This window comes from Macaca nemestrina, chromosome 1 (assembly GCF_043159975.1).
Source record: "Macaca nemestrina isolate mMacNem1 chromosome 1, mMacNem.hap1, whole genome shotgun sequence".
NCBI classification, from domain to species: domain Eukaryota; kingdom Metazoa; phylum Chordata; class Mammalia; order Primates; family Cercopithecidae; genus Macaca; species Macaca nemestrina.
The window spans coordinates 146,656,997-146,673,866 of NC_092125.1; the positions used below are offsets into that span (position 1 = coordinate 146,656,997).

The 16,870-nt window shown below is 38.1% G+C and overlaps 1 protein-coding gene across 3 annotated transcripts in view; it reads right to left on the bottom strand.

Annotated features, from left to right (window-relative positions):
* Window positions 1-16,870, bottom strand: part of LOC105482793 (heparan sulfate 2-O-sulfotransferase 1) — a 197,153-nt gene that overhangs the window by 111,518 nt on the left and 68,765 nt on the right. The window contains exon 2 of one of the 3 annotated variants that reach the window (XM_011743134.3): window positions 3,698-3,856. The exons of the other annotated variants lie outside the window; for them this stretch is intronic. The gene's annotated coding sequence lies outside the window, so the exon portion shown is untranslated. The remainder of the gene's footprint in view (window positions 1-3,697; window positions 3,857-16,870) is intronic. 3 annotated transcript variants of the gene reach the window in all.

Here is a 16,870-nt window from a genome sequence, read left to right on the forward strand (position 1 = left end):
ATTAGCCAGGCGTGGTGGCACATGCCTGTAATCCCAGCTACTCAGAAGGCTGAGGCAGTAGAATCGCTTGAACCTGGGAGGTGGAGATTGAGGTGAGCCAAGATCGCGCCACTGCACTCCAGCCTGGGCAAAAAGAGTGAAACTCCGTCTCAAAAAAAACTACAACACAGTAATACTACAATAACAACTTTTCATAAATAGTCTTTTTAAAAGTAATACTTTATTTTTAAAGTTCTTTAGTTCTGAGCTCTAAAGTTCTAGAAGGCTCTATCTTTTAATTTTCAGAGGAAAACTCTCTTGGACTTTTAAAAACCATTTAAATATTTGAAGCTATATTAGAAGCTATATTAAATTTAGATTACAAATTTTCTCCTTTGCAGATAGCCCATACAAAAAATGACAAGGCAAGGAAAATTTGGAAAACAACCACTACAACAGCCTTTTTTTTTTTTTTTTTTTTTCCTCAAAAGGAAATAAAGATTTGAAACAAAATTTAACCCGAAGATTAACATGGTATTTTGGGGAGATAGGAACTTGGTTCAAAAAGATAAGCAATGGATTATGAGGATTAGCCTGTGTACAGTAAATCTAAAGGTATTCACATACAGCACCTCTTTTCTCCTGATTATCCCCATAGAACATTTTGGCATTTTGGAAAAAGATTTTAAAATATTTTTGTTCTGATTTTTCAGCTATTTTTCCTATTTCTCAAAGTGATATACAAGATTATCAAGGTTATATCCACTTGTATAAGAACAAAAGCTTTCTTCCAAACCCTGGAAGCCAATATACTGCAGGCATTAATTCTGATTCAGAGGGACTGGTATCTTAAACTTCTCTAGAACAGTAGGCATATGTGGGTACTCCTCAACAGAAACTGAGGGGAGAACTGGTAAAATTGTTTCAGTAATTATAACCTAGAAAACAGGGTAGTACTTTCCCAAGTGCAAAATTGTGTATGTTCCCACTGTGCTACATAGCTAAAGCTTACAACAGCTATAAAAGGTAAAATGATTGTCATGCCCTATAAAGAAAACAATAGTAGAAAACACGCATAGAGTGAAACTGGGCAAAGTCTTACAAGCTTTCAAATGCACAACTCTAGATGTCCCCAACAATCGATTAGGGCAAACTACCAACTACATTCTACTCTTTGGAACTTTTTTTTTGGAACGGGAAGTCTTTCGTGTTAAAATTATTCACATGCAGTCTCATGCCAAATGCCACGTAGTCCAAGTTATATTCTCTATTTGAAGTGAGCATAATTTGGAAATTTTTCATCTTGGAGCTTCTGGACTTTAGACTAAAAATCAAAAGCTGAGAGATATGCTGTACATACTTTTTGATAAGAAATACTAGAAACAGGCATTTAATGCTGTCTCAGTTTCCATTACCTTAAAATAAGGGGATGATGATCTTCAATATTCCTTAGTCTTAAGATTGTGTTTTTTAAGTTAGTATACCATTAGTTTACATTTGTATAATCCAATATAGCTTTAAGAAATGATTACCAGTACATCTGATAAGGCATCAAGCATAAATTTTAAGTCCACTTCTTATGTACTTAAAGGTAAAAATACTCATTATTTGCTTTATAAGAACTGTTCTATTTTTGGGATTTTCATTTAGTTTTTTTTTTAATGAGTCAAGATTTGTTAAGAGTTGGTTACTACATAACATGCCAACCCTGTTAACTGAAAACACAGAAACAAAAGAATTAATATTTACAGTCAACCAATAGACAAGGTGTACTTGCTGGCATAACTATTTTCTCCCTTTCTTTGGCATAACTATTTTCAACTTAATCATTTGGAGTATTACTGCCATCTACAAAGAGGCATTCCAAGGACATATTTTATTGTCAGAAACTTTATTATTAGAAGTACAAATAACATGGAAATAGAAAGTTGGGTTAAAGACATGAATTCCATACCTACTCTAGGGTTACAGGAACAAAGAAAGGAAAAATCACTGTATACTAGAAAAGTTGTGAAAAGACTCTTGGAGAATGCTTGACTTTACTAGGCCTAAAACCTGGTATGATTAACAAAAGTAAGTTGCGGGAAAAAGCATAATTTGAAAAGAATGATGATATATTCTTTTTGGATATGGAAAATGTCAGATATAGAAATTGAGTCAAATGGGAGAGAGAACAAACACCGGTTTCAAAAGTCTACAGAAAAGAGCTGAAACTGAAGATGTGTAACTAGATTATTAATAGATAAACAAAAAGAAAGGCATATAACAAATGACATGGTAAAACCACTAAGAAGAAAATAAAAGGCCAGGTGCAGTGGCTCATGCCTGTAATCCCAGCACTTTGGGAGGCCGAGGAGGGTGAATTCACCTGAGGTTGGGAGTTCGAGACCAGCCTGACCAACATGGAGAAACCCTGTCTTGACTAAAAATACAAAATTAGCCAGCGTGGTGGTGCATGCCTGTAATCCCAGCTACTCGGTAGGCTGAGGCAGGAGAATCGCTTGAACCTGGAAGGCGGAGATTGCGGTGAGCCGAGATCGCGCCATTACACTCTAGCCTGGGCAACAAAAGCGAAACTCCATCTCAAAAAAAAAAAAAGAAAAAAGAAAAGAAAAATTATTGTTTTCCAAAAAGAACAGATTACATCAGCCTCTAGGATATTCCTAGAAACCTTTTAATATACCTTGATCTTTCATGCTGTGGTAGACATTTTCTAAAACACAGTGCTCTTTCCCTTTGAGGGTTAACTAAATTAAGTATAAGCACTAGTAAATAAACTTTTAGATCTGTAGATCTATGCTTCTCAAACTTAAATGTGTATATGAATCACCTGAGCTTATTAAAATGCAGATTATGAGTCAGTAAGCGACGGCATGGGGGAGGAGGAGCATTCTGCATGGGTAATAAGCTCCCATGTGATGGCCAAAGATTGCTAGTCCATGAACCACAGCCTGAGTAGCAAAGTTTTAGATGAATTTCTGTAAATCAGCTTTAATATTAAATTAGATTTTGGGAAAGTGGAAAAATACTACATTGAGTGAATTTCACTGAAAAGTTCAATAGAAAATGCTTTAAACACAGCAAAAGTAAAGATGAATTCTGATCTAAATAAAGGTACTTTAGAAAGCCATATTAAATGTGAATATGTGTGTATGGAAACAGAAGCCTAAAAAAATTCAAGATCTTGAAACCTAATAAAATCTACCTTATTAAAAGCCACGAATAATTCCACTAAGAGAACAGGAATGACTGTTGTGCTTCTGTAGTAAAACTGCTGTGAACAGTAAGAAAACTAGAGACATTGTGTCACTTGAGACAATAAAAATTCGTTCAGTGTATTACTTTATTTACTGCCTGTAAACTTTCTAGTGAAATGGACTTATTGACTTAGACAAGCATATTTGAGACAAGCATATTACTTTAAAAAATGATTCTCAGCAGTAGCTCTATAGAAAATTCACTGACCTATTAAAAACATGCTCCTGAGTGCTATATGTTCCTGTGGATGTTGAATGTATTTGGTCATGCATTAACTGTGCTGGTCAATCCTGAGGACATTGTAGTACTTACATCAAATTTTTCTAAGCATTTAAAAGCTGGTTATATATAAGAACAAAGATATATTGGAAACCCTTAGCAACATAAAAACAAAGAATAGACTTAAAGAATTAGGTATGGATCAACACAAGGATATCCTTGACCTCTAAGTAGGTCTTACCTTCTGTAGCAATCTGGTACAGCAAGTGAAAAGTTAGTAAGAATCATATATTGCTTCATTCAGATGGTGGACAATTATGATCGAAGGTGTAATACAGTAGGCCTCCTTCATCAGCAGTTTCACGACCCATGGTTTTAATTATTCACAGTCAACCACAGTCTGAAAATATTAAGTGAAAAATTCCAGAAATAAACAATTCAAAAGTTTTAAATTGCACACTATTGTGAGTAGTGTGATGAAATCTTAAACCACCCTGTCCCACTCAGGACATTATTGTTCCTCTGCCAGTGCCTTCATGCTGTATATGCTACCCTTCCCTCCCCACCCACACAGTCACTTTTATCAGATTAAGTGACACTACACATAGAGTCCAGTACTACCTGTGGTTTCAGGCATCTACCGGGGGGTCTTAGAACATATTCCTCATGGATAAGGAGGGACTACTGTATTTTCTTAATCTCAAATACCTCAAGCAGTATTTGCATTTGGGACACAGCCTTACTCCTCCATATGTTTATAAGATAAAGATCACAGACCTTAGCCTATTACTGTATTTCTTTAAACAAATTCTCTTTCATCCTTAGCTTTTAAGAACACAATTTACACAGGTGAATATATCGTAAAAGATATACTTTTTGATAACGGCTTCAGTGTACCACTTACTAGTTTTTTATGGATTTGAACTCTTGATCTGTATTTCAAAGTTGCTCAAATTTTTGCTCAGCTCTTAAGCCTCAAAGTCACTGTTATCAGATGGGTTTCCAGAAATCCTGCTCTGGGTCTGGTAGTGATTAAACTACCAAAATTAAAGGAGAACTTATATGCAGATACTATGTCCAGAAAATTCAGTTGTCTGCAGTTCTCCTCCCACCCCCAAGCCCCATGATTAGGCCTCCATTACCAGCCTCTCTAGGCTCCTTAGCCATGCAAAACTACTTTTTGCTTGATCTCCATCTGGCACTGAGAATTAGAAAATTCCCTCAAGGAAAAGACCAGAATAAATATGGAGATCACTTCACGAGCTTCTCTTATCTCAAGAATCACAGACCCTCAAGTCGAACCTACACCGGTTGCTCTCCAAGGCATTCAAATAGCTGTTGTATATATATATGGTCTAACGTTTATAAGGTTTCAGTAGGATAATTCATTTGATACAAAGTACTCAACACAGAACCAGGCTTACTAAATTTCAGTTACTAGGGTTTTCATTTCCAAAAGTTTTGTCTGGTTCCTTTTCAAATCTGCTATGCTGCTTTTTGTGATTTCCTTGGAGATATCGTCATATGTATTGTAATTTGTAAGCATAGTTATTTTAAATATGTATCTAATATTTTTAATATGTCAAGGCTATGGAATTCCAATTCTGCTGTCTCTTCTTGCTGGTTCTTCAGTTGTCTGTTTCTTCGTATGCTTTATCTTTGACTACTTGCTGGAAAATGTAATTGTAGGGGTTCACTGAGGTCTAGGATAATATGTTTCATCTGTAGAGGCTTACATTTGCTTTGGGAGACAGTATGGATTGGACCATCTCCAGTCAAGATGGGCTACATGTACCTGTAACACAAACACTTACGAAAGGTAGTCTATGGCCATATTTCTGCTACTTGTTGCTACTTTTATTTTTTGAGACGGAGTTTCACTCTTGTTGCCCAGGCTGGAGTGCAATGGCACAATCTCAACTCACCACAACCTCTACCTCTCGGGTTCAAGCGATTCTCTTGCCTCAGCCTCCTGAGTAGTTGCGATTACTGGGACGCGCCACCAAGCCCAGCTAATTTTGTATTTTTAGTAGAGACAGGATTTTTCCATGTTGGTCAGGCTGGTCTCGAAATCCCAACCTCAAGTGATCCGCCCGCCTCAGCCTCCCAAAGTGCTGGGATTACAGGCATAAGCCACTGTACCCAGCCTTTGGTACTTCTTTTAAAAATCTCTTTCTATTTTGTTTTCCTTTTCTGCTCAGCATTAAACCATCCTTCTCTACTGTCCCCACCTAGTTACAGGCTATCATTAAAAAAATGGTATCATTTTGGAGCTTAAGAGTTTAAAGCATTTAAATATTACATATTTTATCCAATATGTTGATCTAGGTAATTTAATACCTCATTTTAAGAAACCAGCCACCACTTGGTACTTTCTCATCATCTTAATTATCACCTTTTCAGAGAGACCTTATCAGAGCACTAAATCTAAAATCACTCCACCAATCATTCTTTATCTCTCTACCCTGTATTGTTTCCTGCATAGCACTTACTAGTCAATGAAATTGTCTTGTTTACTTATTATTATTTCTTTTGCTATCCCTAAAGAGAACATAAGCTCCGAAGAAAGCAGAAGCTTGTCTCTCTTGTTTGGTATGTAACCCCAGAATTTATCTACCAGTTACTGACATAGTATAACTTCCAATAGATATTGAAAGAATGCATTAAATCAGTAAAGAAGATCACAAACCAGAGATCTCCTCCCCCACCCCACAAAATTTCATTTCTTATGCATAGAAAAAAGAAAAAAATTTTCATTTCCTCTCTTTAAACAAACGTACTATTTCTAACACCTCAATCCCAGTGGCGACATCTAATCCCCTTTCTCTCTTACTCTTGATGTCACCTCTGTGTTGCCCAGGAATTGCTATGTAGTGAGAGAAATAAAACATAATGTTGGTGTTTTTAAGAGCTTTCTAATAGCACAGAGTGAAAATAATTCCAGATCATATCCTGGTAAACAGATGAATATTCATCAGGGCTCTTAAACACCAAGGTAATTAAACCTGCAATATGGGTAACTATTTTTACATAGATATGTTAATGCTTAGGGTGAATAGTTTACATTAGATTTAAATTTTGACATTTATGTGCATACTTTTGAAAACAAATAGGTCAATTATAAAATCAAGCGTAGATTTTTGCTTTCATTTCCCAATTGAGAAACAAGAAATTCAACACTTAAATAGACATGCAGGTTTAGACTCTTTCATCTCAAAAAGCAATGACAAAACAGTAGAGTTGGGAAAGGAAGAAAAAAATCCTGTAACTTTATCAAGTTCCAACTTTTTATTCTTGACACATACAGTACCTCTTATGCAAGCATTAATGAACTTTATTCTAAAGCAGTGTAATGCTACAAAAAGAGTTTTGTCATAAGAAAAGGATGATTCGAAATTTGAAATATTCACATTCCTATTCTAAGTACCCTTAGTTAACAGATTTCCAGAAAACTTCATTATTTAACAAAAGTATGTACTTTCTGTTAAATGAAGATACTTGGTTGACGTACTACCAATCAGAGTGTTAAGCAAATACGTTTTTTAGTTCATTAAATTCCTTAAGAAACAATATAGCTTTCATTCTGTAATAAAAAGACCCTTAAACATTTTTACTTGTCCCACAATTGGACTTAACCACTGAGACCCCACTACAAAGCCTCTTTCACTGTTAAAAATTAAACTGTACTTTATACTATCCCGAAACAGTCACTATTAATTTGTTTTAAAGAAACTGAATCCTCAAAAAAAGGACAGTAACCTCTTTGTGTAACAAATTTCAATCTCATATTACAGCTCTTATCACAAGTACTTTTGTATTCTACAACTGGCCTACACTCAGAGGTGTTTTAACTACGGGGCCTAGTAAACTGTAACAAAGCCAAGGAATTTTGTTGCCCATAATGAAGTTAAGAGAAACTTCATCTAATTTCTCTACATAGCATACACATACACCCACTAAAGAGCATTGAAAATAAAATGCATAAAACTGCATTATCTGTGGAACATTATCTTGTACCTATACAAACACAAGTTTATCAAATTGCATCAGGAGGAAATGCAATCACACTGAATGGATTATATAATGATGAAATGATTATATTAAGCTTTCCCTCGGTGTGATTTAGCAAATGTGAATTTACATAAATGTACAATGATGCTTCATAGGTAATATAATTCACACGGAAGCAGGATTAAGGTGTTTCTTTAACAGACTTCTTAGAACACTACATTTATAAACTGTTAAGTATCTGGAGGAAAACAAAATTTTCCTCTCTAAAATACTGGAGATTTTAGTTCAAGTTAAAAGTTTTAGAAAAGGGCACACTTTGCCAGCCCCTCCTCGCTGCCTTTCTCACCTAAAGCTAGGCCCCCTTTGCAACACTGCTTATCAGCTCAGAGACAGCAGTAGTAAATCTGTGTTCCCATATTACCCCACCTTTTGGAAGCCTGAAGAGGAATCTTTTTTGTCTTGTCACTATATAGAATTTCTGGCTTTTTGTTAAGATACTATTTAAGCAAGTCGCCCACGCCACTGCCTTGAAAGAGACATACTTTTGAACTGAGGCCTCCCCCAAGTGATGGGTACAGCAAACTTTAATAAACTTTTTTCTTTTGTTAATCTGGCTTTTGTTTTCAAGAGAATGTCTCAACTAACAATTCAAAAAAGGAAACAAAATAAATTATGTTTTCTCCCCTATATATCCATATAGCATTTTTATATGGTACTGGTAATGATACAAGGACATGATCTATATAGAATCTAGCTGAGTCATATAGTAAATATGTATCTTACTGATAAGAATGCACTTATAAAGCCTCTAAGGAGAGGGTAACTGGTCAGCATTTAAATTATCTATAAATAAAGAAAACAAAACCTTAAAATAGTATGCTTCAGCAGACATGTAAGTAGGAACAACCCCCCACCACCACCACCAAAGTCAACACTGCTATATTTTTCAAAAGGAAACAATTTTGATCAAAGTACTAGATAAACATATGTAATCAATATAGGGGTACCCCCCTGCCAAATCCTATTATCAGTTTTTAGATTTCTAAGTATGGTTGCATACATTACAAACTGCACCTTTTATCACAGGGGATTTAAAAGCTTTTGAAATGAAAGTCAGTTGTTGAGGGTTTGGGACACGCTACCCCAAAATACAGTACCTGGCATACTGAATACTTTAAGATGAAGGAATTTGAGAAACAGCAGGTACAGGAAAGACTTGGTGACCTTCCCCTGATGCCAGTTGTAAGACTCTTCTGTGAGAGGTACCCTCCCTACACTGGGAGGAAAGGAACATAGACACAGACACCAAGAAGAAAGTGAAAAAACAGGCCTTGCTAAGTTTCCCCCGGTTTATTACACTTAGCTCATACTTCTTATCTTATTCAATTCTTCTACAATCCCCTTCATCAAAACTAGAATAAAAATAGTCAAGTTCAGCTACTTCAGGTCTTCATTTCCTTATGAAGGCTCCTGTGTCAAACAAAACTTACTTAACAAAACAAAACCTAAATAAGCCGGGCGCGGTGGCTCATGCCTGTAATCCCAGCACTTTGGGAGGCTGAGGCGGGCGGATCATGAGGTCAGGAGATCGAGATCATCCTGGCTAACACGGTGAAACCCCATCTCTACTAAAAATACAAAAATTAGCCAGGCGTGGTTGCGGGCGCCTGTAGTCCCAGCTACTTGGGAGGCTGAGGCAGGAGAATGGCGTGAACCCGGGAGGCAGATCTTGCAGTGAGCTGAGATTGCGCCACTGCACTCCAGCCTGGGCGACAGAGACTCCATCTCAAAAAAAAAAAAAAAAAAAAAACTTAAATTAAATAAATTTGTATGGTTTTGTCTTGTGCATCTGTCTTGTAAAGGGCCCCAGCCAATGAATCTAAGACTGGTAAAAGAAAAAGATCTTTTTCTTCCCCTATACAGTATATAAACAAAAAACTTGCCAGGCGCCGTGGCTCACGCCTGTAATCCCAGCAATTTGGGAGGCTAAGGTGGGCGGATCACCTGAGGTCAGGAGTTCGAGACCAGCTTCACCAACATGGAGAAACCCCGTCTCTACTTAAAATACAAAATTAGCCAGGCATGGTGGTGCATGCCTGTATTCCCAACTACTCAGGAGGCTGAGGCAGGAGAATCTCTTGGACCCAGGAGGTGGAGGTTGAGGTGAGCCGAGATTGTGCCATTGCACTCCATGCCTCTGGGCAGCAAAAGCGAAACTCCATCTCAAAAAAGAAAAAAAGAAACAGAAAATTAAAGTTTTACAAAACTCCAAGTAACCCAAATTTTCAGTGCATGAGTTATGCAAGATGAGAATGTTAAAACCTATTCTTTTTAAGGCTTCAATCAGCAGGACCAGTTTCGAGAAAGACAATTTTTTCACAGAACAAGGGTGGGGGAGTGGGAGAATGGGGGATGGGGGGAGTGGTTTCAGGATGAAACTGTTCTACCTTAGATTAGATTTTCTTAAAGAGTGCAACCTAGATCCCTTAGATGCGCAGTTCACAATAGGGTTAATGCTCCTATGAGAATCTAATGCTGCCCCTGATCTGACAGGAGGCAGAGCTCAGGCGGTAATGCCACTCACCTCCTGCTGTGCAGCCCGGTTCCTGGGGTTGGGGACCCCTGGCTTAAAGTATATTTAATTGTTCTGATTACTAAAATGTGTCTTCTTTCTTAGAAAGATTATTTTGTACATACTTTATCCTCTTCTATTGATACGTTAATGTGAGTAGTAAAGGGCCAAACTATGCTAAGCTTACATTTTCTCATTTAATCCACACAGCAACTCTGTGAGGCACAAGTCTTATCTCCATTTTGCAGATGAGAAAACAGAGCCTTGGAAAGTTTAAGCTTCTTACCAAAGGAAGTGGCACACTTGAGATATAAGCTTAGTATGTTTAACTCAAATATAAGCTCTTTATGTCGTTAAATTAAGTATAGCCTGAAGCTGCCTCCTCACATATTTTAGGTTCAGCCTAAAGGTATCTGGATATAGTGAACTATAACCTAAGTAGATGTGTAAATACATTATAACCTACTACTGTACCAATTACAAGGCTTCAGCCAATCACAGGAGTCTAACTATTCAATCCCTGTTCATATAAGGCAAACACCAACCTGTAACCAATACAGCAGTTCCTATATCTCACTTCTGTTTTCTGTACGCATTTTCCTTTCTCTGTCCTTAAATATTATCTGACCACGTGGGAACTCTAGAGTCACTCTGAACCTATCATGTTTCAGGGGGGCTACCGGATTTGCAAATCATTCTTTGCTCAATTAAACTCTGTTAAATTCGTCTAAAGTCTTTTTTTTTTTTTTTTTTTTTTTGTAACAGATGGCATCAGAGTGGGGCATGAAGTGGAGCATCTAGCAAGCCCCAAGATCAGCCAGTGACCAAGAGAAGTACCCACTGGGCCCATTCTGTCCATTCCTCTCTCACAACAACCAGAGACTGTGGGTAAGTTCTCTCAGTGGAGCTTCAGAATCCAAGATTTTGTGGTTTTGAGCTATACAGGTTTGAGCAAATTTTTTATCTGAACTTGGTTCAGAAGTCACAACAGAAACTGGACAGGGTCCGACTGGGCACTCAGGCCTGTAATCCCAGCACTTTGGGAGGCCCGGGCAGGCGGATCCCCCAAGGTCGGAAGTTTGAGACCAGCCTGACCTACATGGAGAAACCCCATCTCTACTAAAAAAAAAAAAAAAAATACAAAATTAGCCAGGCATGATGGCATACACCTGTAATCCCACCTATTTGGGAGGCTGAGGCAGGAGAATCGCTCAAACCTGGGAGATGGAGGTTGCGATGAGCCGAGATCGTGCCACTGCACTCCAGGCTTGGCAATAAAAGCAAAACTCCGTCTCAAAAAAAAGAAAAAAAAGAAACTGGACAGGGTCCAATAATTATCTGGATTGAATCTGGCTAGAGGCCTTAAATATCTGACTGAGTCAAACAAAAACTGGCAATACTACAGGGGGTGTAAACTGTAGCTTTTGAAAATTCACAGGGATTTATTTATTCTATCTTTGATTCTTTTTCTTGCAAGGTTAGGTAGGAAAAATCATTGGCTAAGCTGATCAAGGAAATCTGAGAGACAAAACCAAGATTCGATGTAAAAATGTGATGCTTAATTTCTGAAGAACGGGATACTCTACCTTCCAGCTAAATCTACATTTACACATAGAAGCTTTAGGCTCCAGAAGCAGCAAATGCTCACAAAAAAAAGGCAAAATCATACAAACAACAATCTTAAATTACTGTGGAATGTTCCAAATAAACAACATTGGATTTTAAGAACTGCATTTAAAAATAAGTTCTCCTAAATAGGAACGCTTTCACACTGCTGATGGGAGTGTAAATTAGTTCAACCATTATGGAAGACAGTGTGGCAATTCCTCAAGGATCTAGAACCAGAAATATCATTTGACCCAGCCATCCCATTACTGGGTATATACCCAAAGGATTATATTTCATTCTACTATAAAAACACATGCATACATATGTTTACTGTTCACAATAGCAAAGACTTGGAACCAACGGAAATGCCCATCAATGACAGACTAGATAAAGAAACTGTGGCACATACACCATGGAATACTATGCAGCCATAAAAAGGGTAAGTCCATGTCCTTTGCAGGGACATGGATGAAGCGGGAAACCATCATTCTCAGCAAACTAACACAAAAACAGAAAACCAAACACCACATGTTCTCACTAATGAGGAGTTGAACAATGAGAACACATGGACATGGGGAGGGGAACATCACACACGGGGGCCTGTTGGAGGCTAGTGTGCTAGGTGAGGGATAGCATTAGGAGAAACACCTAATGTAGATGACGGGTTGATGGGTGCAGAAAACCACCATGGCACGTATATACCTATGTAACAAACCTGCATGTTCTGCACATGTATCCCAGAACTTAAAGTATATTAATAAATAAATAAGTTCTCCTGAATTTGGCTGACCCAAGGATGGCTATTGATGTGCAGAAGCTTCTAAAAATACTGCAATATTTTTATTGCTTCTTTTGAAAGCCCCTTTATAAAAGACAAATAAAAAGCTTAAGCAACTAGTTGATTTTAAAAAGTTGAATCTGCAAACCTTTTGGCTAAATTACTATACTGCCCTGAATGTGAAAATAAAGGTGGATAAAATGTTTGTTAATAGAAGGTAAACCCTCAGGTAAAATAGGCTTGCAGATTCTTTATAAGAGCTATCCATGTGGAGTCCAGGCAGAGAGAATACTTTCTTTGCCCTATTAGTTAATGGGTCTAGCCCCAAGCTCAGTCATTTTAGTTAAAAAACCACAGCTAAGTTGGCAGGGCGCGGTGGCTCAAGCCTGTAATCCCAGCACTTTGGGAGGCCGAGATGGGCGGATCACGAGGTCAGGAGATCGAGACCATCCTGGCTAACACGGTGAAACCCCGTCTCTACTAAAAAATACGAAAAAGAAAAAACTAGCCGGGCGAGGTGGCGTACCTGGAGTACCTGTAGTCCCAGCTACTCGGGAGGCTGAGGCAGGAGAATGGCGAAAATTCGGGAGGCGGAGCTTGCAGTGAGCCGGGATCAAGCTACTGCACTCCAGCCTGGGGGACAGAGTGAGACTCTGTCTCAAAAAATAAAAAAATAAAAAATAACACAGCTAAGTTACAAAGACTGTCTACTGAACTAAATTTGTCTCTAAAATCACCTTTCTGTCTTTTAGCTGGCTATTTTGAAACATGTTTATAAAGGAAATCTACATTTATAAAGGAAATCTCCATTTTTAAAGGTGTCTGCCTCTACGCCAGAAAGAAAGGGAGGCCTGAGTAGTGAAACTCTTATCACTGATCGGTGGCTTAAATTTACATAACAAGTCTTCCCTTTGCTACATCTTTCCTTGTTTGAGCAAATGATGGCTCCACCATCTCCACCAGTCATCAGAAAGTTTAGAAAAGGCTATTTTAAAAAAATCTTACTTTCCATCTTCTTGATGTAACTGAAAAAGAAAACCCTTTCATTTTCCCACAGATCTTCATCCCCACTGCAAGTAGAGCTGAGGTGAGAGAGACTAGCAACCTTTATTTGGATCAGCATGGACAGTGAGTCTCTCTCATCCTGGACATATGAATTGTAATTGAAAAAATGAATGGTGATCCAGTGGTCACAGACAAAAAAGGTAAAAAGGAAGATTTTCCAAAACAGCCCCAATTTCTTACAATCAGGATTATTTTATCTGGTGTCAATTCCTACCTTCTAGTTGAATAGAAATGGCTGGTTTCTTTGGATGGTTGCTATAGATTAAAATTTTAAGTGCCATGATTACAAGCATGTCCCTGCTACAGGGCCATTTGACTTGTAAACAGCAAGACAACGATGTTCCTAGAACAAAGTGAATAAGAGAGACTAACAGGAGATAAGATCAGAAAGGTAATGGCAGGGCCAGATAATTGCAGTGTGGACCACAGAAGACTTAGGTCAAGGAAGAGGCAAGATAATCTGCAGCCAGATCTCCAAAATGATCTGGAACATGAGGTAGGAGCTACCTGACTCTGTGGCTTTCAGAAGAAAGTATTATTATCAGCTCCTTAGGCTGATTCTGCATTATGGTTTTGAAAGACTTTCCTGGAAGCTCAACCTGCTTCTTTAGCCCTCCTAACAATTCTCTATGCTTTAATATCTTGCTGAAACTAGCTACCGTAGATTCTCTTGTCTGCAAATAAGAACCCTGGGTAGGGCCGGATATGGTGGCTCATGCCTGTAATCCCAGCACTTTGGGAGCCCGAGGCACACGAATCACGAGGTCGGGAGTTCGAGACCAGCCTGGCCAACATGGTAAAACCCTGTCTCTACTAAAATATAAAAATTAGCCAGGCATGGCGGCAGGCGCCTGCAATTCCAGCTACTCGGAGGGCTGAGGCAGGAGAATCACTTGAACCTGGGAGGTGGAGGTTGCAGTGAGTTAAGATCATGCCACTTAATAGTAGAGGAAAGCATGTAACAGTAGCCCTGAAATCAGGGAGGGGAAAAAAGCAGTCCCAGGCAGAACAGGGAGTATCTACCCAGGTCTATGGTGAGTGACAAAATGCAAAGGTCATGGCAGTTAGGTGCTGTATTATTTTTCTATGACTGTCATAAAGAATTACCATAATTTGGTGGCTTAAAGGAACATAAATTTATTATGTTACTGTTCTGGAGGTAAAAAAACTAAAATTAGTCCCACTAGGCAGAAATCAAGGTGTTAGCAGGGCTGTTTCATTCTGGAGTCTTTAGGGGGAGAATCCATTTTCTTGCCTTAACCAGCTTGTAGATGTTGCCCTCATTCCTTTGTTCATGCTTCCCACTCCTCCATCTTCAACACCAGCAATGGCCAATAAAGTCTTTCTCAAATAGCACTTTTGGTTCCCTCTTCCACAATTTAAGGATCCTAGTGATTAACATTGGACAATGTAAATAATCCAAAATAATCTTATTTTAAAGATACCTAATTAACAATCTTAATATCATTTGTTATTTTAATTCTCCTTTGGCACATACATTAACATATCTACAAATTCCAGGGATTAGGACACAGACATCTTGCAGGCAGGGGGACAGACTGGTGGGTAATAGGGTGTTTAGAAAGAACAATTTTCAAGCAGTAAGACACCAACCTAACTTAACGCAGCCCTGAAGCTGACAAAGTATAACTAGGGTAACTGTAACAAACACAGTCCAGAAAATACCTTTTCTGTTATAAATTTACATTGATAAATATTTATATAAGAAGTTACTTGAAAATAAAACCCACTGATAAACCTTAAATCACATACTTAAGGAAATCACTTTTAATAAACTAAGAAGGAAAGTAAAACAATACTTAGCAAATACAGCAGATAAAATAATCCTGATTCTAACAAATTGGGGCTGTTCTGGAAAATGTGGGAGAAATATTTTATTTTTCAAAAAAAAAAAAAAAAGAGGCCAAGCTCATTAGTCCATTACTAACAGGTAATAATGATCACATTAACACATCAAGCAAAGCTCATACAATTTAGGTGATTTTATAAAAGAAGAATAATTTGTGTTTCTTCAAAAAACAAAAACACAGGTGTCAATTCCTACCTTCTAGTTGAACAGAAATTGTTGGTTTCTTTGGCTGATTGCTGTAGATTAAAATTTTAAGCACCATGAATTAAAGTACAGTAAGGGGGAACAAGCATGTAGTAAAATATCATAAAAGGCTTAGAAGCTTTGGTCTTTGAAAATTTTTTCTTACAGATAAAATCTCTAAACTAACGAGAGTAAGATTGCCATTTACGCTCCTGCCAGGTATTTTTCAAGCAAACAACATAGGTTGTTGTTATTTTTTGAGGAAATTTAAGCTCAAATGCATTCCAAAAATCAATTTTAAATGTATACCAAGATTGAAATCGGTATTATTCTGTTAGAAATGTACATACTCTTTTTTTTTTTTTTTTTTTGAGACAGAGTCTGGCTGTCTCCCAGGCTGGAGTGCAGTGGCGCAATCTCAGCTCACTGCAAGCTCCACCTCCCGGGTTCACACCATTCTCCTGCCTCAGCCTCCTGAGTAGCTGGGACTACAGGTGCCCGCCACCATGCCCGGATACTTTTTTGCATTTTTAGTAGAGACGGGGTTTCACCGTGTTAGCTAGAATGGGTCTTGATCTCCTGACCTCATCATCTGCCTGCCTCAGCCTCCCAAAGTACTGGGATTACAGGCGTGAGTTACCGCACCCAGCCAAAGCAGAATAACTGGATATAAACATTTAGGGTACTATGGGAGTCTGATATCTTTTTAATTTCCTATAAATGCTAACAGGATACTTTTTAATGAATAATTCTTCTATCCAATTAGACTCAACTCCTATCTGTAAGAAATGGCATAACTTTTTCTTTTCTTTTTTTTTTTGAGACACAGATTTCTTCTTGTTACCCAGGTTGGAGTGCAGTGGCATGATCTGGACTCACTGCAATCTCTGCCTCTCGGTATCAAGTGATTCTCCCGCCTCAGCCTCCCTAGTAGCTGGGATTGCAGGTGCACGCCACCACACCCAGCTAATTTTTTATTTTAGTAGAGATGGCGTTTCACTGTCTTGGCCAAACTGGTCTCGAACTCCTGACCTCAGGTGATCTGCCCACCTCTGGCCTCCCAAAGTGCTGGGATTACAGGCACGAACCACCGCATTCAACATTACATTTCTTTTAAACATTTAACTCACCAGAAGCTACTTAAAACCCATAAGAAAACACAATTAAGCTCAGCATATCTTAAACAATATCTAATTTTCCTTCCTTTTATTGAATTCTTATATATCCAGACCCTAATTAGTCAGCTGACCTCCATTTTCTCTCACTTTGATGCAGGGATTGCTTCTTCAGAAAAGCTTCCTCCTGGAAAGTGTTAAGGAAACCAAAT